This window comes from Sceloporus undulatus, chromosome 1 (genome assembly GCF_019175285.1).
Source record: "Sceloporus undulatus isolate JIND9_A2432 ecotype Alabama chromosome 1, SceUnd_v1.1, whole genome shotgun sequence".
NCBI lineage: Eukaryota > Metazoa > Chordata > Lepidosauria > Squamata > Phrynosomatidae > Sceloporus > Sceloporus undulatus.
In genome coordinates, this window is record NC_056522.1 from 232,551,339 (window position 1) to 232,568,096 (window position 16,758).

The 16,758-nt window shown below is 42.4% G+C and overlaps 1 protein-coding gene across 2 annotated transcripts in view; it reads left to right on the forward strand.

Annotated features, from left to right (window-relative positions):
• The window catches only part of NCKAP5 (NCK associated protein 5), an 811,098-nt gene that overhangs the window by 271,387 nt on the left and 522,953 nt on the right, over positions 1 to 16,758 (forward strand). The window contains exon 1 of one of the 2 annotated variants that reach the window (XM_042462973.1): positions 12,758 to 13,013. The exons of the other annotated variant lie outside the window; for it this stretch is intronic. The gene's annotated coding sequence lies outside the window, so the exon portion shown is untranslated. Of the gene's footprint in view, positions 1 to 12,757; positions 13,014 to 16,758 lie in introns of those variants that run through there. 2 annotated transcript variants of the gene reach the window in all.

Here is a 16,758-nt window from a genome sequence, read left to right on the forward strand (position 1 = left end):
TTCCCCATATCAGACCCTTGGCTACAGAACCAGAATGGTATACTGGTTTAAGCATTGGACTCTGACTCTTGAGACCAGGGCTCAAATCCTCACTTGAGTGAGACAGAAATTACTTCTGGTTTTGAGTAATGGTTGTGGAGTTTCTAATAGTGTCTCCAACAAGTGTTCAAGTATATAACATATTTTCCAAAGAGCTTGATGGTATTGTAGTGGTCATGTGAAGTGTGTTTCTGTGTTGACAAAATCAATATTCATTTATTAAACTAGGTAAAAACACCTATATCCAGTGTCATTTGAGAGCATATTTTGAGTTGTTTTAGCTAGGTTTGTTTAACATGAACCAGGATTACCATTGGATGGTGGGATAGATAACCACTTGTCTTGTTATCTGGACAGGTAACTTGGAGCACTGCTTTTATCAGCAAGGTCTTGGAGATAGTTACAGGTAACACATGGTAAATCAACAGTATTAGGAGGGTTGAATATATTTTCAGCAGTCTTTTAAACAATTAAAATGCAATTAAAGTTTGTATAACTGGATTTAAGATTCTAAGGTCCCCTGCTGAGAACCAGTGCTATGACATTAGACTATTCTAGACTTTAGAAAGCAATATAAAAATTGAATATGCAGAATAATACAGTTATGGGAATGTCTGAAATAGAGGAGAATTAAATAAGGTGGTTCAAAGCAAGGAATTAATAGAACAGAGTCCCTGGAATAAAGTGAGCTATATATCAATTGAAAGCATTAGCACGTTTCTATCCTCTGGAGTTTTCTGTTTGCAAACTAACTATTGTCAAGCATTAAACAGGTTGCTTCGTCCTGTAATCATAAACTTCCACTGGGAGAATTTAATTGGTCACAAGCAAAATTACTTTGTAAGAATCCTTCATGCTAAAAAGAGATTAAAATAACAACTGTGATTAGTTTTAAACTGCTTTCCTAGGAAAGGGACTAATCTCTTGGGACTATGAGACATAACGAACAAATGGAGAAACCTACCTACTTCTTCCCATTACTGCTGCGTGTCCTGAGGGGGAGGGAAAGAGATTGCCATTCCAAATATAATGACAAGCGCATGGTCTACACAGGTTCATAACAGCTTGTTTATTCCCCCATGAGACCGTCTCTTAAGAACTGGACCAAATCAAGCCAAGGACATGACATACCTGGGATGAATACAGATATTCACAGACATTAACTTAAAAAGTAGAAAGTTTACTATAGTGTCTGTGCAGTTTTATGATAGGTCTACCCCTTTGTATAGTCCTGTCTAGTGGAGAGGAGACATTCCTTAATTAGGATTCCTCATTGGTTGTGGTTACATGGTTAAACTCTTCAAATAGTTACATTCTTACAGTGTGGCCTGTAATCAACCAGAGTGTACTTAAACTTGTTAAAAACAATGTTCTATGATACCTTTGAATAAAACAGATAAACCTCAGGAATATGAAGTTAAAATATACTGCTTTCACAAATAATCAAAAGTTATGTCCTTTCTGTGGCATTTCCCCCTGCAAATTTAATCTCATTTTATCATACAGAATTCATGTTCTTCATCATAAGGTAATTTTGTACTATATCACAATAGTTCATGGTACAAAACATACAGTTCATTAAATAAATAACACTAGAATCTCACAATGCTTATATTCCAATGACTTCACAGTCAGTGCTTGTAATAGAGTTAATCCATTGTCAGATCCTCAGCAAATGCTTGTAAGTAGTCCAAGGCTAATGGAGTGTACTTAAATTTGTTTTTCTTAATTTTATTAGAATTAAAATCCTCTTCAGATTACAAGTCTATATAGGTAAACAAACAAGATGGTTCAGAGTAACTAAATAAGGAATAAAATATAAACCTGGTACTAGCCAGTACCTGTCAAATCAAGATGTGATTATTAAAGCTCTTTCTTTGTCATACATATCATGGATATTTCATCTCCTGGTTTTGAATAATGGTAGTGGAGTTTCTAATAGTGTCTCCATCAAGTGTTCAAGTATGTAACATCTGTTCCAAAGAGCTTGGTGGTATTCTGCTGTTCATCTCAAGTACATTTCGGCACTGACAACATCAATATTAATTTATTAAACTTAAACATGTTAAAAGCATGTCCTTGATCCTTGACCTGTCAGTGTATCGTAATATTGCAAACAAGCAGTAGACATCAAAATATCATTAATCCAAAATCAATGCAGTATTCAGACTATTTGGAATCATGTGGACTCAGTTTGCTGCGTTCCATTTTCACCAGGCCCACAGAATCCACATTGCAGGTCCTATTATCAAGACAAACACTGACAGAGGGAGCAGATGAATGGCCAACATAGCTATCCCTCAATGTGTTTACTGACAGAGGGAGGTTTGCATCAGTGAGGTTTCCCATTGGCATAGTTTTCCCAGCCCACTAGCAGAGTTCTGTTAGTTGCCCATCAATAACCTGAGCTTACATGAAAAACAACCATGAACTTTTAAATTACAGTAAACTTTATACTTCACTCAGTTGTTAACCCTGCTTGTGTTTCTTTCATACTTTTCCCCAGATCAAGGAAGGAATATTTATGACTCAAAACTGTTTACATAAGAGGTTTACATAGTGTAATTGTTAACAACAAAACCACATTTATTTAACATAGTGAAAGCTTATCCGATTTAAAAATATACATTTATTAGATGACTTTAAAGATAATCTTGAGGTGGAGTTATATGGAAAGCTTAGTTTTAGTGAATGTAGTGAAATCTATGTTTCATTAAAATGGTGCAATAAATTTGAAGACTATTGAAGTACAGTGCCTAGCAGACTTCAGAGGAAAACAGTAAAAATTAGATTGATTTATTCATTTTGATTCCTCCGACCAAAATTAGAGGTCTATTGATTAACTTGAATTTTCCCCTCAAAATTAGAGTATTCAAACACAATACCTTCTTGAGATTTATTTTGTGAAATGACAATAATAAATGTCTCCTTCTAAACTGAAATGTTTAGAGTTCCTTCCTTCAGGGAATAAACCAAATAATCTACTAAACATATCCACTTTTGTTCAAAACTAAAATAGATGAACCAACCAGAGTTCCTTAGTCTCTGTTCACTCATTAAATATTAAATATGTAATCCTAGGACATAGGTCTTTGTTTTTTAATGTTTTTTTTCTTTTTGAAAAGGAACTCTTATATATTCAGATGTGCTTACAACCTTAAAAGGTATTAAGAGTTAGAAAATGCTGGGATTTGATTTTACCTGATCCCATCTGTGTAAGGCAGATGGTTATTGTCTAGATGTCTTGAACTATAGTCCCTGGTTCAGTTGGAGGGCAGTGGACACAGCATGCATATACAACTATATTACCACATGAGTGAAGCATAGGTTGACAGAAAGGAATTATGTCTCTTTGTGGGAAGTGGGAGGTTATTGGATTACATTCAAATCTACACATTTTAACCAGCTTAGGGATTCATTGCTGAACCAGATCATGAAGATCAACATATCAAACAAATATGCAAATATCTAGTCTATTCTAATACAAGCTGGCTCTGTGAAACTCTAAAAACATTTGTGCTCTTTAACAAATTTGAAAAGAAAAGACTGAATGCTTTTCCATCTTATAAAATGACCCAAACATATAAAACATAAATCCTAAAGTTCTTCTCTCTCACACACAATCTCCCCGCCCCACTAGATTCTGATTTTGTCGCTGTTGAATGTTATACTCGCCACAGAATGTACTGAAACGTCTCTTGCAGTAAGATACAGCAAATGGCCTGATCCACTAAACCAATATTTAGGATTATAAACTGTGCAACATAGTAAAATGTATGATACTCTATGAAGTATTACGTTGGAAACTACACACAGTGTTAGGAAACATAATTGATACAAATGACAAATCCAGTGCCTGATTTTGCTTTCTTCTTCTTCTTCAAGTCTGATTTGCTTTCCTTTTGTGTTATATTTTTTAGAGAGAAGACAGGGATAAGCCATGTACATATATAACACCATGCTTTGATTTGTTATAACCATCTTATAGTATTTAAAACACAGCAAGAGCTAGCTGCTAAAGTTCTTTGCTAGAGTTATTAGTTGCATGAACAAAGTTTGCAGTGAATGTCTGCTCTTTAAGGATGAGATGATGCATTGACTAGAATCACCAATCCACTAGAGAAGTTACCCTGGCTTTTCTATCAGAGGAGAGGTTCAGAAAATGGCAGTGGTGTGGCTTCTCCTCCTATTCACAGATGAATATGAATATGAATAGGGTGTTAGTGTCTATCATGGCCCATAAAGATATTGCTTCATTTTTCTGGTCCATGGTTTTTTTGGGGCCAACATGTATATGAACCATGGTAAAAGGTTAATCTGCCCATGTTCTTGGAATGTACTATGTATGCCAAGAAAGGGGGAAAGTGTGACCTGAAGGTCAAATGTGCCCCTCACCACCATTTTGGCACTCCCAAAACCCTATGGCACTTCCAAGCCTTCAAACTCCCCACAATTTTTAATTTTTGGGATGACATTTTACCCAGAAACATTCCTGCTTGGACCTATCTATGTTTAGCCATTTAAAAAGTCTCACTCTCCTGAGTTAAACTTAGGAGCTTGACAGACCAGCAGTTTACGTTGGCCTGCGTGTGTGGTAGGGCTGTGGTAGGGCTGAGCATTCACATTCTCCAAGGCCTTCTTTCTCCACTGGGGTGCCATCATGGTGTGCACCCATCCATACAGTGCGCACCATGATGACATCCGTGTGGCACAGTGCCCAAATGGCATTCCACAAAAGCGGCGTCATCATAGTATGCAAGCGTGCCTGTGGCGCCCCTTCCAGGGCACAAAAAGAACCTGCCCAGAGGTGGGTTCTTTTTACTCCCGCCGGAGGCCACACCATGTGGCCCCTCGTCTGTATAGGCTCATACTCCCATGTGTGTGAATTTAAGATTAGAGTTCCTTGACACTTGTGGCAAAATCAGATACCTATGTTATTGGGAAGTTTATGATTTCTGGAAAGAAGTTAGGTCATATTATGAAAAAAATGTGCAATCATCATGATTTTAGCAGTACAAGTTAAAATAAATGAAATTATTTCATGTATGTATTTCATGCTATTGTGTCATAAGAAGAATGTGGAGATGCTTTCCTGTGGTTTGATCAGACTGATATTCCACTGATATTTATTGACTGAAGACAAAGATATTGTAGTCAAAACATAGCAGCTCAAATTGGCATGTATATGACTTGAGTAAAAGCTAAACTGTTATTTGAATGTGGGTCAGATTTCTTATGTGTTTAAATCTAGATAATTCTTGAGTGTTTTGTAGAACTGGACCCTGGATTTTTGCTTCCTTACTAGTAGTTTAGAAACTATGGGCTTGAACAGACAGGCCAAAATAAAGCTGCTTCAGGCCATTTAGGAAGTGTGGTGTTTAAATGCTGCATGCGTCCTAAGAGGCTGGAAGCCATGCCAAAGCCACTCTCCAGTGCTAAGGACTGGAGCACAGCTTTGGTGCAGCTTCTGGCCTCTTAAGATGTGTGTGTCATTTAAACAGTGTACCTCCAAAGTGACCCAAATCAGCTTTATTTTGGCCTGTCTGTTTGGGCCCTATATTGCTGGCCTTTAATTTGGATTAGTTTCCTTACAGTACTTTCCTTTACCATTATACATTTCTTTTCCACTTCCAGCTTACTGTTCTTGCTTGTATCCCATATACGTCTGCAGCAAGAGGCGTCTCTTTAATTGCTGAGAATATCAAGTCTTTATCCAAATGCTCACGCTGTCAAGTAATTTCATTTTTTGTTTCTTCAAACAAAGTAGATCCAGAAATCTTAATCTCTTTCATACTGTTCTGCTTGATGATTCAGCATCAATGAGAAGGTTGTTCTAACATTTACAAGACTTTCCCATGCATTGCATTTGTCAACTTATTCTAGTACAGTAGCTTTGGTTTGCCTCTGCCCTCCCTCCAATTCTTCACTGTTTTGTTTTGTTACTTTTTAAAGATAGATTCTGTGCTTACTTTTGAGATAGCTTTCTGGTTTGAGTGGGTATAAAGTATAGTGAGGAAAAGCAGATCCAGTGCTCACACACAGTAGAAGCTCAATAATTTGTTTTTCCTACTTTACTATGTCCACCCAGGCCACATACCAGAGCACTCTGGGGAATGGAAGGTCCTTGCCCAATATCTCAGATCTCCATCAGCCCCGTTTCCTTTGCTCAGTGCATAACTTGATAGAGGGAAAGGGGATGGTAGCTGGAGGGTGACACAAGTTTGGAAACATATACAGGTCTCTCATTTCCTTACAGCAACTTTGTGCTGATGTGCATAGAATGTTGTATAAATGAGTACAATATTTGCATTGGCATGTGCATCAAATGCATGGGCAATTAACCCAGGGATGCTTCTGAAATTCTCAATAACTCCTTGAATGTCAGTATGATAGATTAATGACTTAAAAAAACACAGTAGAAATACCTCCATCACTTCTCCATGGTGCCAGTTTTGAATTTTGTACAGAGCGCTCTGCTTGTGTAGTGTTCCATAGCTTTGAAGACTTTAAGATTTCCTATGTTCTTTATTGGGTCATAAATCTGCCTTGGTCCAGGCCTCAGAAGGAAAGAAGAACTGCTGGACCTGATCCCCTTCCCCATTACCATTCCCTTCTCCTTTTGTGTCGTGTCTTTTTCAATTGGATTATAAGCCTGAGGGCAAGGAACCATGTAATTAAAAATAATAATAAGCCACTCTGAGAGCCTTTAGGACTAAAGGGCGGCGTATAAACACTGTAAATTAAAATAAATAAATAAACAAATAAATACCCTAACAGCACCAGAGCCTGTCTGATCTTGGAAGATAAGCAGGCTTAGTCCTGGATAATACTTGGATGGGAGACCACCAAGGTGCTGTAGGCTATATTTCAGGCAAACAGACTGTCAAAACCACTTCTGAGTATTCCTTCCCTAAGAAAACCCTATGAAATTCATGGGCTCGCCATAAGGCAACTTGAAGGTGTGCACTCTCTCTCTCTCTCTCTTGCACACACACACGTATCCTTTATTGGTGACTTCATGAGTACTGAGAAAACAGAGGCATTGTGGTGTACTGATGTGCACATAGTTGTGGTGAGATTCTTCATTTTCCTTTCCTGTTTCTTTTCCCAATAGAATGCTGTATCTACAAGTGGATCGGGACAATTGTAATATGAATGCAATCACATTGAGACTGGGTAGGTGGGGCCTACAATTTTTTTTATCAATGCACATGTGAAGCAAGGCTACATAAAGCATGCCACTGTGTGCCTGAAATTAATGTGCAATATATATTAGACATGGGCTGAAAAATATTGGGCATGCAGGGAAACATTATCCTTTCTCCTTCTTATGCAAGTAGCAGATTTAGAAGGCAATTTCTGAGGCAATGCTGGTGTATCTGGAGTTGTTCCTCCTCCTCCATCACCACCTGCCCCCATGACTGATGCCTTGTCACCTTTTCTTTCTTGATTTGGCTCAGGCCCAAATGATCCCATTTCGAAGTGGCTCTCCTTCTCTTTGTTGCATTTCAAATGATGCAATTGTAAGCATGATTAGGAGCTCATTAACACTTATAGCATCCCACAATTATAGCATTCCACTTTTAAGTGTCATGGCTCCATCCTATGGAAACCTGTGATTGGCAGTTGAGGGAGATGCATTTAAAAATCTCAGTCAGAGGTCTCCTCTGGTTCCTGTTTCAACAAATCTCAGGATTCCACAGGGTGGAACCATAACAGTTAAAACGGAATGACAGTGCTATAATTGTGAAGTGTGAATGGTTGAGCACTATCATGCATTATCTGTATCAGGAGTAGGCAAGTCAGGCTAGATGACCGTTCAGATCAGCTCTGCGATTGTACTAAGCAATTATTTTAAGAGATTGTTTTTTTAACCCACTACTTACTGAGGTGTTTGGGTTCTTGGCACGCTCTCAAGGAAAGCCACTTTCTGAAGAAGACAGAAATGTCCTAGGTTTCAGGAGCCTTTTCAAACGGAGTCTAAAGTTTCAAATGCTGAACTTTAGTTGCATCATTACTCATGCAGGGTGTTGAGCTTAGATAAACTATACCAGTGATCCAGGCTGGAGTCTCGCTGTGTTCTTAGATTTCCAGTTGTCTAAATCTTACACTGGCCTTTAAGAAGTCATACTCTGCAGCATTTTGAACTTCAAGATTTAAATACAGGCAGTTCTTTACATTGATCCCTGGTTGTAGAACTTGCATTTCCTCAAGGTTTTCCGTTGCCTGCTCACAAAGTGTAACAAACACTGCACCATGCACATAAGGCAATTTTCTCCAAGCCCCTAATGCCCTCCCTTCTAAAGTCTCTGAGATGGCTTAACCACATAGTGAGCCATTGTGCACAAATGACTCGCCACACCACAGGGAACAATTTCAGAGTGGCTTCTGTGGGGCACCAGCTCTAAGACTTTTCAGTTTTAATTGACATTTGGTGACTGAAGCTTAATTAAAGTAGGAAATTATTTTAACTCATTTTGATTACTGTTTCATAAATGTATTTCCCAGCTGTTTCCAAACCTGTGATCACTTGGTAGTGTGTGATATAAATTGCACAGCATCCACACTCGCTTGTTTTGTTTGGTTTTATATACTACCGTATATACTTGACTACAAGTCAACCTCATGTACAAATCGAGGGCAGATTTTAAAATTATGGATTTTGATATGACCCATAGAGAAGTTGGGATAAAACTTAGGGGCATGTAATGAAGGATGTAAATGACAAAGCAAAGGAAAACAGTTCTAACAAACTTACAAAATTCCATCAGGCATAACTATTTGTGCTCATACTAAAGGCTGGATGGATGAGAGAGTAGAAGGGTGTCAGTACTTCCAGTGCAGATTAAACTCTTGTCTCTCACCAGGGGATGTTTTTGTGTGTGTGTGTGTGTGTGTGTGTGTGTATGATTTAAAGTACAGTACAGTGCTCCCTCGGGTTACGAATTTAATTCGTTCCGCCGCTCCGTTCGTAACCCGAGTAATTTCGCAACCGGAAAAGGGCTTTCCGTTAGCGCTGGAAAGCCGTGCGTTTGAATTTCGCGCCGAAAAAAAATTCGTAACCCGAAAAAAACATCGTAACCCGGAACAGTTTTTTCCAATCTAACTTTTTCGTAACCCGGAAATTTCGTAACGCGATCAATTCGTATCCCGGGGTACCACTGTACTTACATTGACCCGTGGATAAGTTGACTCAGGTTTTTCGTGTCAATTTTTAACCTAAATTTCTATACTTATACATGAGTACATACAGTATATTTCCCTTACAAAATTCCACACACTTCAGAGTGAAAAGTGTGCTTCTAACCAGCCTTCCTGTGTGTCTGTGCACACAACTGCTCATGCATGCATAGATGATCTGCAAGTAGGAAATCAGACTCAGTTGTCCATAACATTACAAATATGTTTTAATAGAGAATTGAACTTTCTTGTGTTTTCTGGGTTGAGGCAGAAAATGTACTGTCAATTCAGCAGGGACACCTATTCCCTAAGGAGCATTTTCAGGGGAATTGGCTGACATGGAAATGAGGCAATAGGGAAATCTCCTCAGTGACTCACTTATACATCTGAATCCAGGCCAAATCATTCCACTGAAGGGCAACACAGTTTGTACATCCCCCCCCCAAATAAAATCACAAGCAGTAGCTTTATCCTATGCACATTAAAGCAGCAGTCATATCAAAACACAAAACACAGCAAGCCAGTGTAGAATACTGGTTGAGTCTCCCTTACCTGAAGTGCTTGGGACCAGAGGTGTTTGGGATTCTGCATTTGTCTGGATTTTGGAATACCTGTTATTTGCATATACCTGTATTTGCAAAACAAAGTATCGTGGAGACAGGACCAAAGTTGAAAAAAAAGAAATTCATTTATGTTTCATTTATACTTATACACATAGCCTTAAGGTAATTCTATTCAATATTTTAAATAATTCTTTCCATGAAGTAAAGTTAGTGTACATAGAACTATCAGAAAACAAAGGTGTCACTATAACAGTCCACCCATGAAAAATGTTTTCATTTTTGGAATATTTCAGAATTCCAGATAAGGGAGAGTCAATTTGTAGTGGAATTAAAAACATATTGTCGTGTTAGTCTGTGGAATCGGTACATTTCAGACTAACTGAAAGAAAGAAGTTAGTGGCATGAGCTTTCGTCAATTTCAGTCTACTTCCTCAGACTGAAGTCTAAGAAAGCTCATGCTGCCAACTTCTTTCTTTGGACCTTTTCACACGGGGAAAATTGGAAGGTTAAACTGATCACAATGCAGAGTCATCCAGGGCATTAGGGACAATTTTGCAATTGCTTTTCAGATAATGCTGCACACAAACTGGTCAGAACCCAGACCGAAAGTGAGATGAATCAGTGAATAAGGATTTTCGCAAAAATACCGTGTTTTCATTTCCAGTTCATTCACGAATTTGCTTTCTTTGTGTAATGGCAGCAGTCTGAAAACCATGTCCCTAATTCTCCCTGTTCCCAGATTTCCCATGGTTCCTTGCTGTGCCATGGAGAGAGTGGCAACCCTGTTCTTAAAGGGATATACACACACACCTTTCCCCCTCGCACAGCTGCTCTCCTCCTCTAATGGAGCCTCTAAGCAGCCTCTAAGGGAACAGCTGGTGGGAGAGCAAGAGAGAGGGCGTTTTGGCATTCCTCCTGTACAGGAGGGAGAAATGGAGGATATGTCCTGGAAAAGGAGGGCATCTGGGAGTTTCAGCCCTCTCTGGAATCAGGCAGGTTTATGGAGCTGCCACCTCCTCTTTCTCTCTAGTGTGTGCTTTTATGGGAATATGCAAAGGGAGACATGAGCCTCTGAAACAGTTTCTGGGGCAAAGAAGATTTTCCTCCCTGGTTTCCCTTCCCTCTCTGGAGCATGTATGTGGATGAACTTGTGGAAATGACAATTTGGAGCATGTCCAAAAAAGGTTATTTCCAAGCTAGTAATGGGATTTGTCCTCATCTGTCTGAAACCCAAATTTGCTGTTGACCCACTTTCTTGTTTAAGTAATGTGCTTTTAACCCCTTGTTGTGCTCTCTGTGTGATAAGCATTAGCGAATTGGTTTGCTTTTCCAGATACCAACACTTTAAACATTTTTGGGATGGAAGCACATAGTGTGAAAAAGTATTTTCAGTTAATCTCAAAGGTGCTACAAGATCTCTTGTAGTGGTTTGAGTGTTGGACTGGGGCTCTGAGAATTGTGATTTTGTTGTATGCCTTCAAGTCATTTCTAACTTCTGGCAACCCTATCACTGGGTTTTCCTAGCACAAATATCTGAGGCTGAGAGAGTGTGACTTGTTCAAGGTTATCCAGTGGGTTTCCATGGCCAAGTGGGGATTCAAACCCTGGTTTTCTGGAATCCTAGTTCAACAAATCACAAAACTATGCTGGCATTTGAAATTTTGGGAGACCAGTGTTCAAATCCCTGCTCAGCCATGGAACAGCCCTCTGCCCCACTGACTGAGCCAAGTGACACTCCCTCAGCATCAGAGCAGTGCTCCTTTGAATAAGTCTTGCCAAGAAATCACCAGGATAGCATTACCAAGGCTGCATCCAGACTGCAGAAATAATCCAGTTCCACTTTAACTGCCATGCCTCAGTGCTATGGAATTCTGGGAATTGTAGTTTGTTGTGGCACCAGAGGTCTCTGACAGAGAAGACTAAATGTCTCACTAAATTCCTATAATTCCATAGCATTGGGCCATGGCAGTTAAGGAAGTATCAAACTGGGTTATTTCTGCAGTGCGGAGCCCAAAAGAGTCAACTTGAATGCACATATGAATAAAGATTGGCAGGACTGTGCTAAATATGGACAAAAGGACTGTTTTTAGGGCAACGTGCTTACATTTTATAGGTGAAAAACAGGATGATCTTGTGTAAAAGGCCAAACCTACATCTCCTCTGCCAGCCTTCCAAAATGCTTCACCTGCTACTATTTTCTTGTAAGTCTGCATGCAAGTAAGTTGGCACCATAACTCTGTTTTTTACAGTGGGGCTGAGGGCTTGCTTCTTCTTCTTCTTCTTCTTTCTTCTCCTCCTCTTCCTCTTTTTGAAGGGGGCCAAAGACCCCTCTCACACCACCAGCTCCGTCGGCCCTTCAGAGCCCCCGGGGGAAGCCGATGAAAGTGGAGGCAAGTCTCGTTCATGGTTCTTGCTCTGGCCCTTCAAGGCATTGCGACTTATGGGGACTCTATCCTGGGATTTTCTTGGCAAGTTTCTTCAGAGGGGCGTTGCCCTTGCCATTCTCTGAGGCTGAGAGAGTGTGGCTTGCCCAAGGTCACCCAGGGGGTTTTATGGGCAGTTCCCAGCACACAAGAGCAACCCCACACATACATACAGGCCTGGCTCTCCACATCCCCCCTTCCTTCCTTCCTTCCTTCCTTTTTTCTCTTCCTTCTCCTCCGCCGGAGGCTCCCCTTCTTCTTTGTCAGCAGCAGAGCCATTCAGCGGAGCCTGAGGATGCTCGCGGCAGATGGGCTGCAGATGACAGCCCCGATCCTCAGCAGCAGCAGAGCAAGCAGCAGCCCAATCCCCGCCACCAGGGGCCCTCCAGGGCGAAGAGGAGGCCCCACACGCCGCGCACCAACAGCCCCGCCAACGCCACCTCCAGCAGCAGCAGCAGCAGCAGCAGCAGCCGGGGAGCAGGAGGAGGCGGCGGCGGCCTCCTCCTCCTCCTCCGGCGGCGCCGGTGCCAAGCTCATCCAGGAGCCCTTCCCTCTCCACTCGGGAGCCCCTGCCGCCCAGCCCCAGAGCCACAAAGCCGCGGCGGGCGCGAGGGAGGCTCCGCCGATGCCGCCATGGGACCTTTCGGGGCTCCGGGGCCGCCTCGCCTCCTCCTCCTCCTCCTCTTCCTGCTGCTGCTGCCGCTGCTGAGGCTGCTCCCGCCCTCGGAGCCTGGCAGGGCCGGACCCCCGGGACTCTAGCGGGGACCCACTTGGTCGGCGCGCCGCAGGATGGCCCTCCGAGGAGCAGGTAAGGGAAGGCAGGCAGGCAGGCAGGCAGGGGCCTCCTCCTCCTCCTCTCACCTGCTGCCTCCTCTTCCTCCAGGAGCCCGCCTCCTCCTCCTCCTCCTCTGCCCCCTTCCTTCCTTCCTTCCTTCCTTCCTTCCTTGCTCCACTTGGGTCCCATCCTTCGTAAGGGAAGGGGAAGCCTGTGGCCGGCATGGCATAAGATGGGGAGCCTTCCTGGGAAGCAAGATGGAGAGCAGCCGGCCCAGGGGTCTCTGTGGGAGAGGGCCAGGGCTCCCCTTTAGGGCCAGTCCTTCTCCACAGGGAACTCATGGAAAGGCCCTAGAGGCTCCCACTTTCTTTGTGGAACGGGGGGGGGGGGTCCAATTTGGAACTGACAAGAAGCAGCCTTGTCGACCCTCTTCCAGAGAGAGCCCGGGGCCCCTTTGAGACTCTCTGGAATGGAAGGAAGAAGCTGGCAGCAGGAGCTTCCCTAGACTTTGGCGCCTACTTCCTCAGTGCAGTGAAGGGGACAGGCCTAGAGAGGCCCCGGGGGGGGGGGGGGGGGAGAAGGCCAACAAGACACCTGCCTCCTCTGAGGGAGTGGACTCAAGCCCAGGGAAGCTCCTGCCGCCAACTTCTTCCTTCCTCTCAGGGCCACAGGACCCCTCTGCATGCTAATTCTGGTCAGTTACCTTTCTCTCTTGCTCCTGGAGAATATCCAGATTTAGGAATAGACTCAACCCTCCCTATTTGCAGCTTTGATATTTGCAGGATTTGACTATTCACAGATTTGATTAATATCTTCTCTCTAGGAATATCGAGGTCCTCCAGTGCAACTCTGTGGTCAATGTTAACAAAAAGTTGCACTGAAAGATCTAAAGATTCCTAGAGGGGCGTCCTCTCAGGTAAAAACATGGTGTTTTTGTTATTTGCAGTTCTTCCATATTCATGGGGGTCTTGTGCCCCTAATCCTGGCAAATATGGAGGGACAAGTGTGGTACAGGATTCGTCTTATCCAGACTACAGGGGAGTGTGTGCCTTCTTCTCCATGCAGGTCAGGAGTCCAAGGAGTTTATCACACAAAGGAGATTGGGAGTTATTCCCATGAATATCCCAGAAAAATTGCATAATTACGCAAAACAATTTCACACAATGTCACACAAAGCCCGCCATTATAGTAGTCACAAAGAAGGATTAATGCACATCTTTTTACTTTCAGGATTTCAGTGACAATGCATTTCCAATATCACTTTATTTGCGCAATTGTGTGTGATAGTCATTTTACTCACAATTACTCACCATTTTCGCTTTATTTGCAGGATTCTTCAAATGTGCTTTAATCTCTCTTGAGTGCTGAAATTAGCCCCAGTGTGGTAAACGCTTATGAGGGCAAAGCATTTTCCTGTGTGGCCAAAACTTCTTTGGGCCCCCTAAGAGTTTCCAAACATTGGAGTTTATCACACTGCAGGGCTAATTTCAGCATCAAAGAGAGATTAAAGCACATTTAAAGCATCCCACAAATAAAGTGAAAATGGCAAGGAATTGTGCGAATGGTTATCACACACAATTGTGCAAATAAAATGACATCAGAAATGCATTGTTGCCAGAATCCCAAAAGTAAAAAGATGCGTGTTAAATGGGGGATGAGGGGGTTGGTTTTAGATTATCAGTTTTAGCTTTGCATGTTTTAAATTTTATATTTGTAATTTTTTCTATTTTGTATGATTTTAACTGTACAATTTTAATTGTTGTTTTAATGTGTTTTATATATGTGGTTAGCCGCCTTGGGTCTCACCACTTGGGGAGAAAGGCGTGTTAAAAATTAAATAAGTAAATGTAATTCTTTGTGATGACTTTAATGGTGAGTTTTGTGTGATGTCGTGTGAAATCGTTTTGCATAATTAAGCGATTTTCCTGGGATAATCATCGGATAAACTTCTTCCTGTGATAAACTGTACTGTTCCACTTTCATGGAGATGATGCCAGTCACTGTGTGTGTGTGTGGGAGGACTGTGGCTATCCACACATGTCCTGCATCCGCATCTTCTTCCCTCCTGCAAAAGTCGCTGGTTTGCTCAGAGGAAGCAGGTGTCCTAACCTGCAAAGGAGGACAAGGCCCTGCAAACAGGAGGACATGCCAGAAAGAGCTAAAAACACTTCTAGAAATATAAACACATGCTTCTTAGGCTCAAAGCACATGTGGAAATTCCTCCGTGACAGAAAGTTGACATGTAGGAAAAGGAGGACATCTAGTTTTCTTGGTTGGTTGGCATGTCTGTCTGTGACTGCTCATGTCCCCTGAAGCCTCTGTGAACATGTTAATGCTCAGACCCACCTTTTTGCCAGTTAGGGATCAGAGGAAGAGCAATGCCAGCTGTTGCCAAAATTCTCCACAGTCAACGCAGGACTTGCTTGCCATGGAGCATTAGTGAGGCAGGGAAGGGGAATGGCCACCGGACAGCTGCTATGTGGCACTTTGGGGAATTGGGATTAGGCAGAGGGGGCTAGTGGGTTTTCTTCACAGGGAGGGTGGAAAAGTCAGGGAAAACCTGGCCTCTGCCAACGTGCTTCTGTTGATCATGGCAGGGCCACATCTTCCGCCTCCTGCTGTCACTGTTTCTCTCTGTGTTGTGTGCCTTCAAGTCCTTCCCAACTTATGGCGACCCTAAGGCAAACCTATTCTGGGGTTTTCTTGGCAAGAGTAGTTCAGAGGAGGTTTGCTCTTGCCATCCCCTGAGTTCGAGAGACTGTGACTTGCCCAAGATCACCCAGTGGGTTTCATGGCCAAGCTGTGAATCAAACCTTGGTCTCCAGAGTTGTAGGCCAACACTCAGACCACTACACCAGTCTGGCTCCTTAGCGCTCTCCAACTTTTTGCAGCTCTGCTAACTCCCCCCCCCCCCCCTGCACTTTTCTTCCTCCATCTTCCTTTTTATTTTCCTGCCTTGAAACTCCTGCTGTGTGATCCTGGGATCCCTGCTCCTTCTGGCCTGGCCTTTCTGTCCCTTCTGCTTCTGTTACTGTTTCCCATTTCTTCCTTCCTGCTGCTCCCCTTGCCCTTTCCCCTTGCCTCCCTCTCCCCTTTCTCTGTTCTTTTCTGCTGTCCCTGCTCTGTTGTCCCATCTGCTGCTGCCCCTCTTTGGTCACTCCGTTTTTTTTTCTTTTTTGCCGCTGCTGTTGCTGAGGAGGGGAGCTGTACAATTGTGTGCCCTGTTGCTACTGGCAACTGCATGTACCGAATAGCTACGCATCCATAAGCAGCTTAATTCTGATTGATGGTGGAGAAATATGATCTTGCCTAGGATGCGATGGCGGGGGGGGGGGAGACACTGGTGTTTGTGTGAGTGGGGTATTTCCATATTGCTCCCTTTGATTCAGATTTTTAATTTTGGTGGGAGGTTTAACCCAGAGGCTTCCTACTTGAGATTTGGCTGGTTTTGTCTAAGCTTTTGGTGCGGTTGCAACGTATCTTTATTTCTGTGCTTCATTATCTATGCTTCTCTTGCTTCAGATGAATGGAGCTTTTCAACTAAATTTACTTCTGTGCTTGGGCACTGAAACCGACCTCTTCTACTGACCCAGAAGGATTCTTAAAAGCTCTCCGGAAGCAATTTGTAAAGGAGCCAGTTAGTTCACTGCAGACAACAGAAATATTAATTTCTTTCCACCCTTCCTTGCCTGTCCCAGTTCACCATTTGTTTGTTTGTGTTAAAAAAACCTGATTAAACTTTTATTTCCTATCATAACGACATATGAAAGGCAAAAAT